Source organism: Thamnophis elegans, chromosome 1 (assembly GCF_009769535.1).
Source record: "Thamnophis elegans isolate rThaEle1 chromosome 1, rThaEle1.pri, whole genome shotgun sequence".
Classification (NCBI taxonomy): domain Eukaryota; kingdom Metazoa; phylum Chordata; class Lepidosauria; order Squamata; family Colubridae; genus Thamnophis; species Thamnophis elegans.
Genome location: NC_045541.1, coordinates 54564166 through 54581643, shown reverse-complemented (window position 1 = coordinate 54581643; position 17478 = coordinate 54564166).

Sequence of the window (17478 nt, the reverse complement as noted above, 5' to 3'; positions counted from 1 at the left end):
AGAATATCAGGTATGAAAGTTGAAGCAAGCAGGCACCCATATTTAACAGCAAGATTATTGGGAGATTTTGGATGTAGTTTATTACTTTAATAACAACAGCAAAGGCCTTTTCTCATACTGTGTGAGAGAGATCATCACTGCAGTAGTATACCATTAAAAACAACATGGATAGAAAAGATAAAGTGATTAAGGATATAGTACCAGGTGATGGACCCTCAGGTTGGATGCCACTCCATATGCTATAAAGCAAGGGTGTTAAACTCATGTCTTGTTGTCTAGATGTGTGATGTGCTGGCCACACCTATCCCCATTTTAGCAAAGGGGGAGGGAGTCGAGATACGTCATGTGACGACAATGCAGAAATTTGATACCCCTGCTATAAAGGAAGAGCTGAAGGTCTTTTGAAATACTCAAGATCCTAAATTAAAATCTTTGAAGCATTTAGTTGATGATATTGCCATGCAGGAAAAAGAAAATCCAAACCTGTAAATACTATGTTACAGTGAGGATGTGGGAATATAAGAAGCCTGAACATGGAAAAGCACAACACAGTAAAAGATGAATCAATACAGATTGACATCTTAGGCATCAGATCATTGAGATGGACTGGAACTGGACACGTTTAGTCAGAAGTTCACATTGTTTATTATTCAGAGCATGAAAAAGAAAGGAGTGATGTGACTTTCATAATTAGGAAGGATAAAGCAAGAATGATATTTGCTTGCAATGCAATCAATGACCACATGGTATTAATTAGATTTTTTTGGATAACCTTTTAATATGACTGTTATCTAACACTTTCACAAATTTGGAAGAAGAGAAAGCTAATCAATTTTATGATCAAATTCGAAATTGACAGTACGCTGTCAATCAGAACACTAGAACTCTATTTCATTGTTCAGTAAATGTGGGAAGTTTCAATTGCTTCTGAATGTTATCTGGGTGTTTTGGAGTTTTAAAATGCTTTAGCTCTTTTTTGCCTAGGCAACAACATCTGGATGTCCCCATCAAAGTCACCTTCCTTACTCTCTACACAAGCACAGCTGAAAGACGTCAATCTCTAAGCCAATATCAAATAAAGAAAACTTAACAGCGTGTATAAAGTATCAGACAATTTCCAAGCAAAATAATGCATAGGATCGTATAATTCAGATTAGAGTCCCATGCAGAAAATGAGATGCCAGATGTTCAAGCTATTTTTCAAAAAAACTGAGAAACAAAACACACACACACACACACACACACACACACACACACACAAAAAGGCCCTCAGTTGAGTTGATCATATCAACCTGTGGTACACGTTCAGAAAAATGGGAATCCCAGAACAACTTACTGTTCCAACACGGAACCTATATTTGAGGTGGAGAGCCACAATATGAGCACAACATGGTGAAAGAGTCTGACTCCAGGTTACCAAATGTGTGAGACAAGGCAGTATGTTGTTCCTTCAGCCAATACGTGGTATATATATCGAGGGAAGCATAATTGAAAGAAAATAGTTGTGGTTTTAAAGTTGAAGGAAGAAACATCAATAACCAGTGATATATTGATGACCTTATTCTGATAGCTGAAAATGCAAATCATTTACAAGCCCTAGTAATGAAAGTCCAGGAGCTCAGTGAAAAAATGGGACTAAAATTCAATATTAAAAAGGCCAACAGGTACAGCATTTAGCCTTAGAATTGAAAAATGAAGTTATTGAAGTGATGGATAACTTCTATTTTCCAGACTCAACTATCAACAGTAAAGAAGCTTGATGTCAAGACATACACCATGAATTAGCAATGGATAGAGAAGAGTGAAGACCTTGAAAAAGATATTCAGATACCATGGTATGTTTGTACCTACAAATCATTCAGAATCACATATCCAGTTGGTTTCTTTACAACACCCTAGGGAAACAAGAACTTCCATTTAAAAGTAGGATAGAAAGAAAATTTATGCTCTTGAAGTTTGGTGAAAGCATGCCAATGTAGCTCTATGTATGAGATCAAAGATGGAAGGAGGAAATTTGCTACACCAAACATGGTCTGATCATGCAGGGAAAATCGCAAAATGTGTAAATATATCATTAAGATCACTATTCTGAGTTTGAAAAGGAGCAGATGTGCTTCTGTTAGGAAACAAGCTAAATGTTGCCATGGGAGGCAGGATGGTCCAAGAAGATGAGGCCATGAGAGGTGATTTATCTGGATTTCCTCCTTTAGGAAAGGGGAAATAGTATCTAAATGTGAAAAAAAGACTGCAGTTTTGATCAGAAACAAAATAACAACAACAAGAACTAAGGCTTTGGATACTGACAATTAACATTGATTTGGGATACTTGATATTTTGATAGACATTTGAATGCCTGTCTAGTTGGTGTGTGAATGTGTATGATCTCATCAAAGAGTTCAAACAAATGTAAATATCACAAAATGCCAATGAGAACAAATCTGATTAAATGTTATTGTTCTGACTTTTTATTATTTGCAGAAGTGAAATGTGTATAATGTACAACACTTCTTACATATGAGGCTGCAACAAGAAAGGGACAATAAATTGATATGCTTAGGAAGGATGTGCCATAGCAAATCTATAAAGATTTCACAGGCTGGCATTTTAGAGATGCCTTTTCCTTCCATAAATGCAGCCAGTTTTTTTTTAGCAAGGTTATTCACGGACACGGCCAGCAATATGTCCTTTTCCCCAAATCTCTCTTAACCTCTATTGTGAAAAGAGATGGAGGAAGATCTTGAATTAGCAATTAGCATATCCACTGTATTCAGGTACAGCTGTTGTTTTAAGAGGACCTATCATGTTCAAGATAATACTAATCAAGGGGTTCTCTGCCCGGTTGCTGGCTGGGCTTGGCCATAGTAGGTGTGGCCTAGACGGCCTCCTGCACCATGGTGAGAGGGCATTTTTGCCCTCCCCAGGCTCCAGAGGCTTTCCTCGAGCCTCTGGGAGGGCAAAAATGGCCTCCCCAGTCTCCGGAGACCCTCTGGAGCCTGTTTCCAGCCTTCCCAAACTTCCAGTAGGCCCATTTTTCACCCTCCCTGAGCCTCTGCACACGTCCCACACTTACCTGCATCCAAAATGAGCCACATAGGGACTCCTGGGAGGGGCAGGGTGGGGTGGGCAGGGCCAGCCAGGAGTGGGATTTGGGGGTTCTCCAAACTGCACAGAATCTTAAGATAGAGGTTCTCCCTAACTCCTGCAAGCCCCCAGCAGCCCACCCCTAATAGAGAATGGCTAGTCCTGCCCAATTATGTGTTACCAAGGGTATGTAGTCATATTGATCAAATACCAGAGGACGTAATCTAATTGGAAATACTCCACAGCCCCATTGAAATGAACATGAATGCAATGTGTGATCACTATCATGGGTTTGCACAGCTTCTGTTCATTACAATGGGGTTATAGCAAGGTTCCAAATGTATTGTACCAATGTTAGTATCAGCATGTTGATATATTTATGGATAACTGTCTGCACGATCTTCTTGTTGCAAAACAGATAGGATATAAATAAGCAGGAATATGTTGTACAGTTCTTAATGGCAACATTCCCAGCTAATGTGGTCCTAATTCTTTGTATATAGAAGTACACATAGACAAAATGAAAGGCTTTCTTATTCATAAAGGTTTGTTTTGTTTTATAATTAATTGAATTGATAAATGAGTGTTACTTTCAATACATTTATTTCCAGTTCGACCTGATTTATTCTGTGCCTAGCAAGTGCAGGTGAAAACTTTAATTAAGTATTGGTTGACTGTGATTTAGCACATGAAGTGAAACTGAAATAGGGATAAATTTGATTCCAAAGGTGATGCATCATTTTGAGCATAAAATATATTAAAGTATCAGGCAACATATTTCCTATCCTATATATTTCTTATACCAATGTGCCATCCTGTTGTTTCTATAGATTTCTTAAATGTTTTCTAAATCACTTATTGACTGAAACTATTGAAATATTGTGCAATATGTGTATGTGATAAAATATTGTTAACAATGCCTTTAAAGCTCTGTAAATCTAGAAGCTGAAACTGTGACAAATATAAAATATTCCTAGAATTAATATAGCAACTAATTAGGGCTATCGAACAGACTGTTGACTGTTTATGGTCACACACAAAAAATGTTTACTACTTTGACCTGAGTGTTTCAAGAAATAGCCTACAACTCATGTACAAGACAGTTCTGTTTTTCTTTGATCCAGTCCAACCACTTTATTCATTGTCTTTGGCTTCTATTTCTCTCAATCTTGCAAAGCATAGTTGTTTTCCCCTAGTGATTCACACTCTTGCATCAATATGTCCCAAGTATGGGAGTTCCTGTTTGCTGATCATAGCCTCAAAGGAACAGTAAGTTTTTATCTGGTTCAAGATCAATTTATTAGTTTTTGTTCCAGTCTGTGCATTTGTACTACTTTTAGTACAAACAGTGAAATTTTGTGTGAAATTTCAGTGAAACAGAAGGAGAAGAGGAAGAAGAGAGTCAAAGGATAATGAGATGGATCAGAGACATCCTTAGCTAGTCATGACAATGCCAAAATGACAAAACACACATTTGCCGTTATGATAGTGTGATTTAGATGAAGAGATTAAGAGAAAAAATTAAATTTATAGGTGACTTAAAACTAAGAGCTGTGGTAAAAAGTGAAAATTCAAAAAGGCTTGGATAAGCTTGAATGGTAGATAACATGAAATTCAACAGAAAGAATTATAAAGTCGTGCATCTAGGGAGAAAAAGACAAAAAGACATACCATAAGTATTAAAGTGGACCTACAGTATCTTGGCAGGAATACATGTAAAAACAATGTGGGTATTCTAATGGAGCACAAAGTGAGTATGAACCAGCAGTGTGGTGCAGTTGCCAAAAAAGTAAATGCTATTTTGGGATTTACTAATATGGCCATTAAAAAAATAAATGTTCCACTCTAGTTTGCCTTGGTCAGGTCCTACTTGAAATGTTCAGAGGAGAGCTATCAAAATGGTAAAGTTACAAGAAACCAAGTCCTATATGGAATACTTAAAAGAACTGGGTATGTTTATCTGCAATAGAAAAGACTCAGGAGAAAAGGAATAGGAATAGGGATGGGATGGAATAGAATAGAATCGCTTTATTGGCCTAATGTGATTGGACACCCAAGGAATTTGTCTCTGGTGCATACACTCTCAGTGTACATGTAAAACAATGAGTATAATCATAAGATACCAATAGGAGAAGGTAATAGAAAAGATGAGAAAGGTAATATGAATACAGCCATACTACATAAGATAGTACTGTGGTAATTAGATGTTCAGCAGAGTGATGGCATGGAGGAAAAACTGTCTTTGTGTCTTGTTTTGGCAGTACCTTATAGCAGCATTCCAAGGAGAGGAGTTGAAGCAGTTTATGTCTGGGATGTGAGGGGTCTATAAGTATTTCCCCAGCCCTGTTTCTGACCTGCACACATATCCTCAATGGAAGGCAGACTGGTTGCAATTGATTTTTCTGCAGTCACTATCCGTTGAAGTCTGTACCTGTCCTGTTAGTTGCTGTACCAAACCAGATAGTTATAGAATTACAAATGACAGACTCAATAATGAGGGGTCCTTAGTGCTCTCTTAGCTTGTTTGTCTTCTTGCAGACTTTTCATTAATCAAACTAGGTAACATCATCAGTGCTAGTGATGATGTTACCTAGTTTGGGTAATGAAACGTCTGCGAGAAAACAAGCAAGGTCAGAGAGCACCAAAGTCTCCTCATGCCAACCCTGACCTACAAATATTTTCAGGGATGAAACCCAGCAGGTTCTGACAGGTTCTGGAGAACTGGTAGCAGAAAGTTTGAGCAGTTTGGAGAACTGGCAAATGCTACCTCTGGCTGGCCCCAAAGTAGGGTGGGAACAGAGATTTTGCAGTAACCTTCTCCTGTAATGGGGTGGAAATGGAGATTTTGCAGTATATTTCCCCTGCCATGCCCCCCAAGCCACACCACATCCACCAAGCCACGCCCACAGAACCAGTAGTAAAAATATTTGAATTTCACCACTGAATATTCTCCTTTATTAGATTCAATAATTCCTCTGTAGAACTGTATCAACAGTTCCTGGGGCAATCTGAACTTTCTGTGTTGATGCAGGCAGAACATTCTTTGTTGTACTTTTTAAATGATGGTTCTATTGTTAGGTATCCATTTCAAGTCCTAGGAGTTAATAGAATCCAGAAACTTAAAGGTATCTACTGTTAATACTGTGTTGTCTAATATTGTAAGAGGTGGTAGAATAGGAGGGTTTCTCCTAAAATCCACTTTCATCTCTATAGTTTCAAGTACGTATGTTCAGCTCTAGATTGTTCTGGCAGCACCACAGGATCAGTTGTTCAATTTCCCGACTGTATGAGATTCATCACCATCTTGAATGAGACCAGTGACTGTTGCATCATCTGCAACCTTCAGTACTTTAACTGAGGGATCCTTTGAGATGCAGTCATTGATATAGAGAGAAAAGAGTAATGGAGAGAGTATGCAGCCCTGAGGGGAGGGGCTGTGCTAAGTGAACAGGTATTCAATGTGATTTTACTCATTTTCACCTGCTGCTTTGGGTCAGAAAGCCCATAATGTACCTACAAGTGCCATTACAACTGAAACAGCTACCTGAATCAGTTTAAAGAGAAGAATTTCTAGGATGATGGTATTGAGTGCTGAGCTGAAGTCTACAAAAAGAACCTTTGCATAGGTCATATCATAAACATGACCACAATATTCATATTTCTACATGATTATCATACAGAACAATCCAGAAAGAATGGGTTCAAAGCTTAGAAAAGTAGATTCAGGTTGCTATTAGATAAAATGTCATACTGGGAAGCACTTTCAACCAGCAAAATAGGTTACCTTATCAAGTATTTTCTTTCACTAAAAATAGAATTTTGATAGTCATCTGCCTGAAATAGCCTAGTGACTATTTGTTTTTTCTGCTTTTCTGTTTTTAAAAAATCTCTTACCTCTTCCCATACCTCCTCAGGTTCTCTTTCATATCATTTGATGTATTAAATCAGGAGATTTAATTTCCTCCTTCCTGAAGAATGTTCCTTACACCTTCTTATTTTTTGATCGTATGCCTTCCAGGTCAAATCCTATTGACATATAGCTGTCTATAATTTTCTAAATGTAATCCATATATTGGAGATGAATGATTCATGGGCTGTTCCACAATCTACACCTGGAATTATCTTGCCTGACTGGATTTTAGTCCTTCATCTTCTGTTTCCTATTAAGCAGTCAAATTGAATCTAATGTTATGCATGTGATGATGTCCCTATGTAGAACTGGCTGCTTGAAACAGGTGCTGGCAATAAGCAAATCTCTTCAAAAAGTGTATTAACCTATCTCCTGTATTATTGCATTTGCCCAGACAAAATATTCTTCTAATCCTATGCCTTAATTTCTTCAACTTTGTTTTCCCTGTATTCTATTCATTAGTACTACTATATCCATTTTTTGATATTGCATTTCAGACCTCTTGAAGTTTGCTGCAGAATCCCTCAGTATCTTCCACCACTCTGTATCCCCCAAAATAAGACCTCCCTGGATAATAAGCCCAATCGGACTTTTGAGCGCATGTGCTAAAATATACCCTCCCCGAAAATATTGCAGCACAGCAGCAACCATGAGGTGATCCCAGTCACTGCCTCCTGCACCTCAAAAATAATAAGACCTTCCCAAAAATAAGGCGAAGTGCTTATTTCGGGGTCAAAAGAAAATAAGACCCTGTCTTATTTTTGGGGAAACACAGTATCTGTAATAAAGTATATGTTGGGTACATAATATTTAAGTTCACAGGATACCCATTAATTCTAATAGATGTAATTTATTCACTTGTATTTGAGCACTGCTTAAATACTGCCCTTTTTGACACTTCATTCCCCCATATGGTCTAATACTCTAAATAATTTACCATGTAATCATCATGTTTAAAGTGGCCTATTCTCATTCATCTAAGTTCATTTACACCTAAAACCTCCAGTTTAGTGTGCTTCATTTTTGTATTGAAGTTCACTTTGCTTCATGTTTCTCCCATTCCATATGCTATGGCCATGATGGCAAGCCTATGGCATGCGTGCCACAGGTGGCACATGGAGCCATATTTACTGGCATGCCAGCCGTCAGCTCCAGCACACATGCACATGCCAGCCAACTGATTTTTTGCCCTTCCGGAGGTCCATGGGAGGCCGTTTTTGCCCTCCCCAGGCTTCAGGAAATCCTCTCGAGGCTGGGGAGGGCAAAAAACAACCCCAATGGGCCCAACCAGAAGTCCAGAAAAGATACATTTCTGGCTTCCGGATGGCCTCTGGGGGACCCAGAAAGGCTGTTTTCGCCTTCCCTGGGCTTCAGGAAAAACCCTAGAGCCTGGGAAGGGATTGTGCACACATGCATGTGGGGGGGATTCATGCACACATGCGCAGTTGGGCAGGGGAGGATTGAGTGCATGATAGCGTGCACAATTTTGGCACACTATGGTAGGAAAGAAGGCTTTATTCTAGTGCAGGGCTGTCAAACTCATGTTATCACGGCATCATCACATGACATATCGGGACTTTTTTCCCCTTTGCTAAACTGGGTGGGGGTGTGGCCAACACATGATGCATCCAGCTCACGGGCCAGGAGTTTGACAGCCCTGCTCTAGTGTCATATTAACAAGAATAGCTTTATAGAAATCTTGGCAACATGAAAGGTTAATTGAGCTTTTATTCAAAGAGTGTTCTATGACTGTCCTTGTGGCAATCAACTTGTGAGTAAACCCATCACATGTTCAATAGTCCAAGCGGATCCTGTTCCAAGAGGCATCATCTGAACTAAGATGTTCAACAGAGATGACCGCTCCCAACATAATGATACGGCTACAGAAAGAAGAATCTGGTCATATCTTCTGAAATGCTGTTTATTTTCCTAACTACCTAATATGTGTTTAAAATACAAATAAGGAAAAAATAGCAGACATGACACTTAATTGAGCAAAATGTCTATTCTGGTCCCAGTTAGTTAAGAACAGATCTACAGAAAAAAACACAAGGATTCACAATGACATGCGGTGAGCTTTATGGCTAGTGAGGCAAAGCCCTGGCGTGGCTTTCCAAAAGCCCCACTGAAGCCCCACCGCTGTGTCCACCATACAGGCAGGATGCGTCCCGCTCTATAATGGACACAGTGCTGGGGCTTCGGCAGGGCTTTTGGAAAGGGCAGCACTCCGAACGTGGCATAAGCCACGGCCAGGGCAGAGGGGAAAGCGGCAGCAGCAGAGGAAGCGGCGGCTTCGCGGGATCCACCAAGACCCGGGTCTGCAGCAAAGGCGCTTGGAGGCTCCCGTGATGCAAAGTGCCCCGCCGGACAATTATTTGGAATACATTCTAACATCTTATCATTTTCCATAGCCATAGCTATATGAATACTTTGAGAATCATTCTCTGCAAATATTAATTTAAACTAAAATAGATATTGATATATAAAAAAACTTGTAAAACTAATATTTCAGTACAAATTTAAATGTATATTAAATGTTAGCTAGTTAAAGATATTGCAGGTTAATGGGGAAATAAGAGACCTCTAAGTCTTCTGATGGTTCTGCTCTTGGTGGCTCCCGTGATGCAAACTGGAGAGTTGAACTTGCTCACACAGGCGCGTTTTACAAGCAAGGCTCCTGCTGCTAGATTGCACAGTCGCTCAAGTGCAAGGCATGATTCGCTGCTCCCAGATCAGGAGGCAGGAGAATCAGTGCCTCCTTTGCATACAAATTTTTTTGCTTTTTAACCCTTGTTTAACTTTTAAAAGGTGAAAAATTCCTTATGCAAAGGAGGCCCCTAGTTCTCTCGCCTCCTCCTATAGTTAACACTAAGCAGACTCCAAGCCACTGTGACTTGGAGTCTGGTAGCAACTACCTTGGCTTTAATTATTTTTTAAAAATTCTTTAAAATTCTTTCCTTTTCCTGAAGAGACTGATGAGGCCCCGCCACCCCTGCCTCTAGTCACTGCACGTTCCTGAGGATTCAGCCTTCTAAGGAAAATTGAAAACTAAAACATGTGACCCCAAATTAATAAGTCGCTATTCCATCACCTCAGAATCAATGGAGCAGAATAATATCGAGCCTCTAATGGCAGCTTAGTAAAATGAATGGCTTCAGCCTCACCATGAATTACTTTAAAGCAGGGGATTGAGGAATGGCAATAAAAACAATCATTGATTTCCATCACTGGCCCCGTCAAGAAAGTACAGTATCAAAAGTAAAATATGATTCTATTCTGTTTGTAATTGATGCCAGGCACAGCTGTACATTGCTGACAAGATGGGTCTGAAGAGAAAGCAAAAATAGAACATTTGCGATCCTGGAGTAGAGATGAGATAAGTGGAAAAGCTATTGGGCAAAAAAGAGAAAAGCTCTCATTTGATGGCTATGATCTTCCAAGTCCCTAGTGTAGTGTCATTAATAACTCATTAACCCAGACTAGCTAGTTCAGCTTCATTAATCAAAATAATATGATTAATAGCACTAAGGAACCTGGATAGACTTCAAAAAAACAAACATCAGTGCTACTTCTCTTTGTTGCTAAGAATGAAATTCTTAAAACAGATGTTGAGCTACTCCTGGCTGCTTGCTCCAATGCAGGATGGTCCAGAAATAAGTCTCACTGGGTTTTAACAGGACTTTCTGACCATAGAAAGTGTAGTTTGTACACTTTCACTGGGACCATGCTTCACGGAATCTGCCTGAATCACAACTTCAAATGTAAAGAATGGTTGCATTCCAATGGAATCTTGACCCCTTCCAGTCCGGCTTCAGGCCCGGTTACAGCACAGAAACCGCTTTGGTCGCATTGACCGATGATCTCTGGAGAGCCAGAGATGGAGGCCATGCGTCCATCCTGGTTCTCCTTGACCTCTCAGCGGCTTTCGATACCATCGACCATGGTATCCTTCTGCGACGACTGCGGGAGGTGGGAGTGGGAGGCACTGTTTTGCAGTGGTTCTCCTCCTACCTCTCGGACAGGTCGCAGTCGGTGTTGGTGGGGGGGCAGAGATCGTCCCTGAGGCCCCTAACTTATGGGGTGCCGCAGGGCTCGGTCTTATCCCCCCTACTATTCAACATATACATGAAACCGCTGGGTGAGATCATTCAGAGGCACGGGATAAAATACCATCAATACGCGGACGATACGCAGTTGTATCTGTCCGCCCCGTGCCAACTCAATGAAGCGGTGGACGTGATGAACCGGGGTCTTGAGGCCGTTAAGGACTGGATGAGAGCTAACAAACTGGTACTCAACCCGGACAAGACCGAGTGGCTGTTGTGCTTCCCTCCCAACAATTTGGCCAACGTTCCACTACTCAGGCTGGGGGGTCAAAATTTATACCCCTCAGACAGGGTCTGCAACTTGGGAGTCCTCCTGGACCCACAGCTGACTTTTGACCATCATTTGTCAGCTGTGACCAGGGGGGCATTTGCCCAGGTTCGCCTGGTACGCCAGTTGCGGCCCTACCTGAATCGGGAGGCTCTCACAACAGTCACTCGAGCCCTTGTGATCTCTAAGCTGGAATACTGCAATGTGCTCTCAATGTGCTGCCCTTGAAGAGCATCCGGCGACTTCAGCTAGTCCAGAACGCGGCCGCGCGAGTGATCGTGGGTGCACCACGGTTCGCCCACATAACACCGATCCTCCGCGAGCTGCGCTGGCTACCTGTTGATCTCCGGGTGCGCTTCAAGGTGCTACTCACCATCCATAAAGCTCTCCATGGTAGTGGATCTGACTATTTGAGAGACCGCCTTCTGCCAATTACCTCCCTTTGTCCCATCAGATCGCATAGAGTAGGCCTCCTCCAAATTCCATCCACCAGTCAGTGCCGACTGGCGACTACGCGGAGGAGAGCCTTCTCGGTTGCAGCTCCGACGCTTTGGAACGATCTCCCCGTGGAGATTCGTACCCTCACCACCGTCCACGCCTTCCGCAAAGCCCTCAAGATCTGGCTATCCCGTCAGGCCTGGGGATAAGACCTGTACTTTGCCCCACCCGAATGCTGAATGAATGTTGTGTTTTATCGGTTTATTTTTTTTATTCACATTTTTTCTTCTTCTTGTGTTTTGTCCTACACTCCCTTCCCATTAATTGTAAGCCGCCCTGAGTCCCCTTAGGGAAAAGGGCAGCCTATAAATTTAAATAAAAATAAATAAATAAATAAATAAATAAATAAATAATGGAGAATTAGATGTGGTTCATTTATGATGATGCTTTGGGTAGAAGGCTAATACAAGTGAAACTCAAAAAATTAGAATATCATGCAAAAGTTCATTTATTTCAGGAATGCAATTTAAAAGGTGAAACTAATATATGAGATAGACTCATTACATGCAAAGCAAGATAGTTCATGCCGTGATTTGTCATAACTGTGATCATTATGGCTTATAGCTATATATTGCATGTAATGTTCTAATTTTCTGAGATGGTAGATTTGGGGTTTTCATGAGCTGTACGCCATAATCATCACAATTATGACAAATCGCAGCTTGAACTATCTTGCTTTGCATGTAATGAGTCTTATCTCATATATTAGTTTCACCTTTTAAGTTGCATTACTGAAATAAATGAACTTTTGCACGATATTCTAATTTTTCGAGTTTCACCTGTAGGTCTAAACAAGACCAGTCCAACCCAACAGGGAGAGTGGGGCAATGGATGCAGAAGGAAGATCCATGGGAGTGGGGGGAGAAAAGAAGTGGGGAATCACAACAGCTTCCTTGATGTTCTCCCTGAACATCCTGATGGTTCCTCTCTCCTGTCCAGCACAATGATGTATTCCAGATGGCCTGTTTGGGTGTCTACAGTAATTCTGTGCAGAGTGTTGAATGAGAATATCAAAGGGGAGGGGAGGGGGGCTGCAGGCTGTGATGTTAAAAAGCCAGATGACAGTCACAATGGTGTGACTGAAGCTCTGCCTGTTATTTACAGTATATGCACTGCATACATCACAGACATAAAACACAGGTGGAACTTTAATTGCGCTTTTAATTGTGATGCATATAAAAACAAGCAAAGCTTTACATGCACTGTTGGCGTGCAATTCACATAAAAAACAGCTGGAGTTACGATGTGGCTACCGTCTTGACTTTTTTGACCATACTCTGCAGACACCCCTGCAAAAAGGATGCATTTATTATTTATTTTTGTCTTAAGTAGTCAAATGTATTACATTAATTTCCAGTTTTTTTTAAAAAAATCTATCTATCTATCTATCTATCTATCTATCATCCATCCATCCATCCATCCATCCATCCATCCATCCATCCATCCATCCATCTATCTATCTATCTATCTATCTATCTATCTATCTATCTATCTATCTATCTATCTATCTATCTATAAATCTATGTATCCATCCATCCATCCATCCATCCATCCATCCATCCATCCACTATATATCTATACATCTATCTGTAGTTCGCTCTCTTTCTCCCTCCCTCCCCCCCTCTCTCTGTATCTCTATCTATCATCTATCTATCATCCATTTATCTGTCTATCTCTCCGTCTGTCTGTCTGTCTGTCTATCTATCTATCTCTATTCATTTCTATCTCTATCTATCATCTATCTATCCTTATCTATCATCTATCATCTATCATCTATCATCTATCATCTATCATCTATCATCTATCATCTATCATCTATCATCTATCATCTATCTATCTATCCATCCATCCATCCATCCATCCACTATATATATCTATACATCTATCTGTAGTTCTCTCTCTCTCTCTCTCTCTCTCTCTCTCTCTATCTCTATCTATCTATCTATCTATCTATCTATCTATCTCTATCATCTATCTATCATACATTTATCTGTCTATCTCTCCATCTGTCTGTCTGTCTGTCTGTCTGTCTATCTATCTATCTATCAATCTATCTATCTCTATTCATTTCTATCTCTATCTATCATCTATCTATCTTTATCTATCATCTATCTATCTATCTATCTATCTATCTATCTATCTATCTATCCATCCATCCATCCATCCATCCATCCATCCATCCATCCATCCACTATATATATCTATACATCTATCTGTAGTTCTATCTATCTATCTATCTATCTATCTATCTATCTATCTATCTATCTATCTATCTATCTATCTATCTATCTATCTATAAATCTATGTATCCATCCATCCATCCATCCATCCACTATATATATCTATACATCTATCTGTAGTTCGCTCTCTCCCTCCCTCCCTCCCTCTCTCTCTCTCTCTCTCTGTATCTCTATCTATCATCTATCTATCATCCATTTATGTCTATCTCTCCGTCTGTCTGTCTGTCTGTCTATCTCTATTCATTTCTATCTCTATCTATCATCTATCTATCTTTATCTATCATCTATCATCTATCATCTATCATCTATCATCTATCATCTATCATCTATCATCTATCATCTATCATCTATCATCTATCATCTATCATCTATCTATCTATCCATCCATCCATCCATCCATCCATCCATCCATCCATCCATCCACTATATATATCTATACATCTATCTGTAGTTCTATCTATCTATCTATCTATCTATCTATCTATCTATCTATCTATCTATCTATCTATCTATCTATCTATCTCTACCTATCTCTATCTATCTATCATCTATCTATCTCTATCCCTCTGTCTTGATGTCTCTATCTATCTCTCTATCTATCTCTCAATCTCTGTACCCCTACATACATACATACATACATACATACATACATACATACATACATACATATATCCATCTCTATCTATCATCTATCTATCTCTATCTCTCTGTCTCAATGTCTCTCTCTCTCTCTCTCTCTCTCAATCTCCCTACCCCTATATCTATCTATCTATCTATCTATCTATCTAGCTAGCTAGCTAGCTAGCTAACAAAAATAAACAAAATACCAGAATATAAAATATAATAATAGAAAAGAATCATGCAAGACTAGAAACAATTAATGAAAAACAGCAAGTAATTTAATTTAATTTCATCAATTTAGATGCTGCCCTGATTCTAGCAGACTCTGGCTGGCTCACAATATAACAGCAATAAATACAAAATTAGTCATCATAAACAAGATAAATAAAGGACAAAAAAAGGACAAAACACACCCAGAACACATCCCACAAAGCTCTAGCCATCCATCCTAGAGTGGGAGCTCACAGTTTTCAGGGGAATCTTTAACATTAAAACTAAACCAAAACAAGCCAATAACACAAGAAAAAATCTCCGTATTTTAAAGACCCTAACAAAAGTTTTTACAGCATCTTGTTGCATCATGTTTGTTGTTTTTGATGTCTTAATTTTAACTGGCTATGTTTTATAGTTTTAAAGATGATTTTATATAACTTGTAATTGATTGGGTATTGCCCAGTGTTGGTTGAAAAATGGACAGTTTTAATGAAATAAATCTTGCATATATTAAAAATATCAACATTTTACAAACATTTTACAAAAGACACACACAGTTTATATAAACTATCAAATGCAAAAGGGTAAAATCGGTCAAAGTTGGCACCAGTAATGTTTAGGAACCTCCCCATTAATCTACTTCTGCCCATGAAAGTATTTCTCCAAAAGAACAACGCAAATTCTCAAATTCGTTGATCCTAGGGGTCAGTGAAATCTTCAGCCTTTTACATCTCTAGCAAAGAAAATCTGATGCCTATGCTTTCAAATACACTCTTGTGGAGTGCAATGAACTTGAAACACAATTTTTAGATGAATCAATGTTCGCCTAAAATCCATCAATATTATTTTGAGATTCAGAAGGGTTTGCAGCCAATTGACTGTATTTATTTTCAGAATTGTCTAGCTTTTCACAAGTCCATGCATGGTAAAATGTCCCTCATTTTTCACATTTGGTTTGAATTATACATCTCTGATGGTTTCTCCAGTATCATGTACCAACAGTACATCATTTTATGCTCTCTTAAATTATAAAACAATGTGAATTTCATCACATTTACCCACATTCTCTTCCATTTGTCTATTTATAATAATAATTACAATTCATAGCCCATTTGTTATCATGCAGTCCTTAACTTGTTCTTCTCCAGTTTTAAAACTTAGTAAAAGCTTATCCATTTTTGCAATTACATGTTCATCATTTCTACATTATTCATTATCAAATGTCCCATGTTGTTCAATTCCAATTGTCCATTTAACTATATTGAATCTTTCTCTTAACTCTGAGTTTGTATTTATTCCATATTCTTAGATGACACTTTTCTCAGTGATTTTTAAAAATCTATATTTATTGCAGAAATATCAGTTCTAAATCCAGAGTCCTCCAGAGATTTTAGTTCTTTTATTGATGTTTGATACATCCCAATAGTAGCTACACTAAAAATGTACTTGATTTTTTTTGATAAAGATATGTGGTGGGTTTATTATGTAATGGATAGTAATTTATGAAATTTGAGATCAATGAATAAATGACCTTGTTGGTAGCACAACATCTGCAGAATGGAATTCTGCTAGCTCCTGCTAGGAGACCTCTGTCTCCTTCTGATGATTCCCCAGTCTTTCTGCAACCATTTACATCTCTTAAAATCTAGTATGCTGGATGGTTGGAGCATCCCTGAAAAATGTTTTTTTTTTTTTAATTAAGCAAATGAAAGGGAAGAACAGAATAGTAAAAGCCTTCTTCCTTTTTTACTAATGGGATCTATCTGCCAGATACTTTCTGGAGAAAGAAGAAACCATTCAATTGGCATGACTTGAAGTCAAAATGTGGGGGTTCAAAATAATAAGAACAATTGTTCTTCATATTAGTTTCCATTCGGATTCCTTTTGCTTAGGGTCAGAAATAAAAAAAAGTCAGAACAACTTTATCACTAGCTCAAGTAAGTGTGCATATTTCTCTCTAACTTTCCTAAATGTTCCAAAAGAGAATCATTTAAGTTTGTTCAAATCAACCCAAATCCCAACAACCTGCACTTCCATTTACAGCAGATACAACTACTGTGTGGAGGGAAAGTCACTAATGGAGGCATGTACAGTATATTTTCCTAGGAGATGGGACAAAATTCTAAACCATATGCTCTGCAACAAGGAGAGATCAGGTTCAGTGGACTGTTTGCTTTCTATTCCTTTGCTGACTCTCCCGCTTTTTGTTTTTAATCAGGACACAAATTCTGGTGAAGTAGTTTATGAGTTAATGTGCTGCAGATTTCTGTCACAGGCCTTATTTGTCTTCATTTCCCCCTTCACTTTGGAAATTAATTGCTTTTTCTATAAATATTTTTTCTTCTTTTCCATTGATGTTGATCCATTGATTTGATAGTTATCTGTTGGTCTCGATGTCTATTTCCTGGTGCATTAAGATAATTACTCTCCTTACTGAGATTAGCATCAACAAAGGATGGATGACTCAGTCTACTTTTCACCTGGGTAAGTCTTTCAATCTTGAGTCATGTCTATTCTATCTGATTTCCTCAGCAGCCTGTA